At 39.3% G+C, this 5,768-nt stretch overlaps 1 long non-coding RNA gene across 1 annotated transcript; it reads left to right on the top strand.

The window, feature by feature from the left end:
- Nucleotides 1-4,023: 4,023 nt before the first annotated feature.
- On the top strand, nucleotides 4,024-5,156 carry LOC110016475 (uncharacterized). The gene is made up of 2 exons (XR_002291766.3): nucleotides 4,024-4,144; nucleotides 4,291-5,156. It is a non-coding gene; the product is annotated as an uncharacterized LOC110016475 (long non-coding RNA).
- The last annotated feature ends 612 nt before the right edge of the window (nucleotides 5,157-5,768 follow it).

Below are 5,768 nucleotides of genomic sequence, written 5' to 3'. Positions count from 1 at the left end.
TAAATTGGCTAAAACATGATGTTACATAGATACTACTACTGCAAACCACAAGCCCCCTTCTCCACTCCATTCCGATGCATCCCATTTGCAGACTGATAGATCCATGTACATCTTTTTTTTCTTGTCTGAGCTGGCATCTGGCTCTAAACTGTACAGCTGGATGGCTACAATGTTGCTCGCCATTTTTGTCGCACCGGTAATGTCAGATTGGGAGTGTGAGAGATTGTGAGCAAGCGGGAAATCATGTAAACAGATGGATGATGGGAAGGGGCAGGAATACAGAGGTGAAATTTTGAATGAACTACTGCTGCTCTGCAGAAACTATTTCCTACGACATTTTTTCATTTTGGCCAAAAATGGCATAGCTATAATTAAAAGTCCACTGGGAACACTTTTAAAATAGCTCTGAAGATTAAAGAGACACAGTTTATGTTACTGTTCCAGATACACCCCAATCATGAATTGATAAGCCCTACTTTCAAAAATTGTTACTATTTTTATTCGTCTTCGGTCGTACACATTGAAAAGGGAAAAGTGCCTATAAGGCTCTGGAGCCTTAGGTTGCAGACCCCTGGTCTGGACTCTGTATAGTGTCTCTCAGAGAGCTGTTTGAAGGTAGTGATTACCTTGGGTCACTGCCTTTGAGAGGATTTAGTGATGCACAAAACATATTTGTTTACTATCATGGTTCACCACACTTTACACTGCTGCTCATCCTGCCCTTGTTCTCTCACCTCTTTTTCATCGATACATGCTGCAAGATGCTACAAGAAAAACAGTAAAAAAAAAGCTACATAGTTTCTAGCTTTCGAGCCCGGGAATATGTTAACTTTGGTCATATAAAAGTGGCCTCAGTCATATGCAAAAATATCAGCTATTTCCTCCTCTGGGTCGTGAAGTTTCATTTTATACTGGACAGATTTGTGACAAACAGATTTACCGTCTATTCTCTGGGTTGGTGACCTGTTTCCTAAAGTGGGGTTGCACATTTCCCCACTCATGCTGCCTGACTGTCAAATGTAGACTTTGATATATGCAAATGAACAGAATATGGCTTGTAAGTCAGCTGTGATAAGACCCTTACTGGTATATTGTTAAAAAAAACTGATCTGACAGGTTCTACATGTTGTTTGGTTGTTGATCTGCTGATCTAGCTCCATAATATTCAAATTTCTACTTGAGTCATGCTTTATTAATGAATATTTCCTGTTTTACTTGGACTTTCTATCTATACAATATAAAAAGCAAATGATTATTACATCTTGGTGCAGTAGCAGATGCATCAAAGTTGTCATGAAGAGAAAAAATAGAGTACTGTTTAGTCAGGATCATTGAAAATCAAAATCAAATCAGGCTTGATGTATGACATGAGTTGTCTGTAAAACAACATTTGATAGAGGAATTTACTGAAAAGCATCATGTGCAGAACTCTAAATCAAGATAGGAAACGAAGAAATACGGGGATAATATTTTGAAATAATATAGAAACCTAAAAAATACTAAATGCTTTCATATTTAGATATGTTTTCATAGACTGGCTTGAGGAAAACACATTTGGCTGTGTTATGCTTTCAGAGGGATGTGGCACAAGACATATTTTACATGACTGCCCTTATAATTTCGATGGCAGCTGTAATTCTTTAAAAAAATAAGGAGGCACAATAACAACTTAAAGTAAAATGTTCTAATGGAATGTGTGGAGCAAATGTCTTTTGGTGCATGTCAGCTGTCATCTGTCTCTTGCAGCAGCTCTCTGCAGTATCTTCCTCTTTCGGCTTCTCCCATCAGGGGTCACCGGCACAGAGGTAAAGAAGGGAACAGGGAGCAGCCCGGAGTCGAACCCTGGTTTCACGGACGGAAGGCGGCGCAAACCAGCACGAGCTAAACTGGCTCCCCTAGCTCTCTGCAGTATCTAAGGTCTAATTAAGCTGAACATCTCTGTAAAAAAACCTCTAAAAGGAAACATTTGTGAAGTTTGAGAGAAGTCCAGGCGATCCAGGTGGCGTAGAGGGTAAGTCCATGACATTGCTATCCTCTGTTACAAACAGTTGTTCTTTCTGCCTCCAGAACAGCTGGCCACTTGGTGCTTGGCACAGTTTAATTAGTGTGAATGCATTAGGTCTGTGAGTTACCTTGCAGGGGTTAGAGTTGGGTGGGGACTGCAGAGGATCAGGCTGCCTCAGCAGCACTCCCAGGCCCTGCTGTAATGACCCTGCCAGACTGACACAAACCTCCCACCTGGGGACCACTGCAGCGTTCCAGTGACAGATGGAGGGCTGCAGAAACAAGGGAGCTGGGCTGGATTACTGCAGTCTAAAGGAGCAACCATTAGACCAACTAGTGTGCCAGCAAGCCGGCATCCCTTTTTGTTGGCTCCCCCTGTTCCTGCTGAGAAATATAATGTGCCAAGCAGACCTTCTACCCAAACATGTTTTAGAAACAGGATTTCTGCTCAGCTTGACTTTGTCTTTAGTGTTGTTTAAACAGAGGGAAAGGGTAAAAACATGATATTTTCAAATCATTCATAAAAATATTATGAAAATTGTTTTTTTATCGATCTGAAACTCCTTTCTTATTCTACTTTCTATTAACCCCAACTATATAAATATATAGTTACTCCACGACAGTGGGGTCAGTGGGTTAACCATGTTGACTGGGGCAAACACACGTGTCTCTTCATGGCTTAGTCCTTCAACCAGTTACCCTTCAGCCAAAGGTTTATGGCACAAATTTGTAGGTCGATTCACTTTCCCCCAAAAAAGTTGGTCCAAACCTTGTTTCAGTGATGTAGCATGCAGTTTGGTTTTAAACCCACAGTTATGGCATTCCTAAAATATACATAAAGGTTTTGGTAAAATTATTTCTGTTGTTGCTGTGTTGGTTGATGTTGTTTTGCATTATCGTTTGCATATTTACATTCACTTTTGATTTGGTAACCATTATAAAAACAGAAAAACAAATAGAAGGTTTCTGAACGAGAAAAGGATAAGGGAGATTTTTACAAAAAAATTATGACCCTGGTTACCTAAATTTACATAGTAGTAGAGCCTAGTTGGATGTGAACGACTCCTTTCTTTTTGCAATGTCTAACATCCAGGAGTTGTATTCATTGTAATACTTTTCAGGATGTATTTAATTTAGTTTGAATGAGTTTACAAAGGCAGACATTGTTTGGCACATTTAAATCTTGCTGTATGATTGAATAACTGGATTTGTCTTTATAAGGAAGCTAAAATTGTTCATAATTTATTTTCAAAATTACCCTGCCGAACTGGAAGCTCGAAAGTTACTTTCACTTTCATTTTGATGTGTTGTACAGTGTGTCTGAGTTGGCAGACAGAAGGAAACCACTGATCTGGTTTGTGATACAATCACTTCTAAATAAAAGAGTCTGTATTTTATATTCTGAGGCAAAGACTTGCAAATGAGAAAGTTACCCTTTCCCATAAAAGTGAGCAGAAAAAGGAACAGACTTCACCCTTAATGAGTCCATGTGGTGTCCAGGAGTGCTTCATTATAATGGGGAACATGGGTGGACACCGTCCTGAAGGTTGTAAAAGCAATTACACCACTTAGGAGTCTTTGACAGGCAAGGTCGTATTGGCAAACAGACATGAGGAGCATTATAATATAATCTTCTGTATTCTATGGGACACAGAGCCTTTTATGTAAGACAGGATCAATCTAGTGACTGTCAGTCATTCTGTATCCACAGGGATCAATGATTCTCAATAAATCTGCCACAAAAATGTGCTCAGATATATAAAAAAAACACACACACACACACATATACACACTATGTGAATTGTGTTTTTCTGCTTCTTTATTTAAAAACGTCAATATCCAGTCCGATGTAAAATTATTGCAGGGCATTAATATCTGTAACCTGTGAGTTGAGAACAGTCATGCAGAGGGTGTAAGGTTGTTATCTTTTTTACAATTTCATTAAAGTTCTGGCTCCTCCCCTCTCAGCATCACTCTCTGCATAAAATTAACCTAATTCCTGTCACCTGTTCCCTTGCCTTTAAATACAGCTGACTACCTGACTCTGACAGTAAATTGTTAAATTTTCCTGCTCCAAGTCTGTGCCTGATGGTTTTTGGTTTTCCTCTGGCCTTGTTTTAGCCTGACTACGTCTCAGCATGTGAGTTTTTCTGGATTTCATCACTTGGTTCAACCCTTTCCTGCCTCCTATCTTTTGGATTTTTATATCATATATTGGATTATCTCTTCTCTTTTGCTCTCTTCTATCCCTACAACACATTTACCTGTGGAATCTTCCAAACTCAGCCAAATCCTCTCAGCTTCCTCCTTTAAACCATCTCATCACCAGTAATCACTCACCATTCATCAGATCTGAGAGATCCACTGCATCGATCATCATTGTTTCTCCAGTGTCAAGTTCCTGTTCAGCTCCAGCACAGTCATCATATCAGCATATTGACATAAATTGTTCCTAATTCTGAGTCTCTGCTTCCTGGGGTTCAGCTTGTTGCATGCTAATTCCTGACAGTGAGTTTCTGGTGTTTGTTGCTTTGAGTCTGCGCTGTGTTATCAGGGGAGTTAGCCCGAGCGTGTGTCTTTGTGGGTGGTTTTTAAAAGAACATGTGGAGGAACAGTGTGCACCTTAGCTCCAAGGTGCTGCAGCAAGCATGGTTGCCATGGACATAATGGATCATTGTAAGATGCATCTCAAAAAGGACTTTTCTGCTGGAATGGTCTAAAGGCATAGAGTCTTCATCTGTTTAGAATATGTTGCACCTAAATTATATTAATTAAAATCAGACTTTTCCCTGAAATGTTGTTTGTAGATGTATTCATTAGTCTAGTAGATGACTATTTCTGTTCAACATGTTTCCTGTCATGCCTGTTTTTTGTTTGCAATCACCACAGCTGCTTCCTATTCATTGTTCATTCTCTCTAGGCAATTGTCAAAATTTACTTAATAAGTAGGTAAATTTATTGTTAACTCAAATGATACCAAGGCATCTCTGCTCAACCGTTGCTAATTACACAAATTCTGTAAAATGTAAAGTATGCAGTGACATTGTATTGTAATTCTCCTGGTTGTTGTCATTTTACAGGGGGGGGGGTTCTGAATGTGTGTGATCATTTGTAGCTTATCCATTAAAAAAAAAAACATTTCTTGCAACTTATTTTATACATCTCTCAATAATCATGTGTTAAACTAATAGCAATATGAGGATCTGGGTGGCCGTGGTGCAGCGGCATGATCGTAAGATTGCAGGTTCGATTCCTGCCTTGCACGCCCATGAGTCGAAGTGTCCTTGGGCAAGACACTGAACCCCACCTTGCCTCTGGTGGGAGGTTGGCGCCAGTGTTCGGCAGCGGAGCCGCCACCAGTGTGTGAATGTGTGTATGACTGGGTGAATGGGACTGTGACTCTAAAGCGCTTTGGGCCTTGGAGGTAGAAAAGCGCTATATAAGTATACGCCATTTACCATCTTGTTTCTAATGTTGGTTAATTAAAGACAGATTTATTTTTATCAATGGCACAAGTACAATGAAATTAAAAGTGCTTCCTGGTCAGTGCAATATTCATACTTTGTTGTTTCAAAATAACAAACTAAAAATAATACCTCTAAATACACAAGTGCTTCAATATCTGTTAAAATTGTTGAAACCAGAGGGGAAAAAAATTAAAGCTAGAAAACAAACTGTTGCATTAAAAATGGGCTTAAACATTTGCATCCAAAAATTCTATATATAAAGCATGTAAATCACAAGAACAATTTATGTATGTTCAA

The sequence above is a fragment of the Oryzias latipes genome, chromosome 15, assembly GCF_053564925.1.
Source record: "Oryzias latipes strain Hd-rR chromosome 15, Olatipes_Hd-rR_3.1".
In the NCBI taxonomy this organism is placed as follows: domain Eukaryota; kingdom Metazoa; phylum Chordata; class Actinopteri; order Beloniformes; family Adrianichthyidae; genus Oryzias; species Oryzias latipes.
Note: the sequence above shows the minus strand (reverse complement) of the source record. Positions and strands in the feature narration are given on the sequence as shown.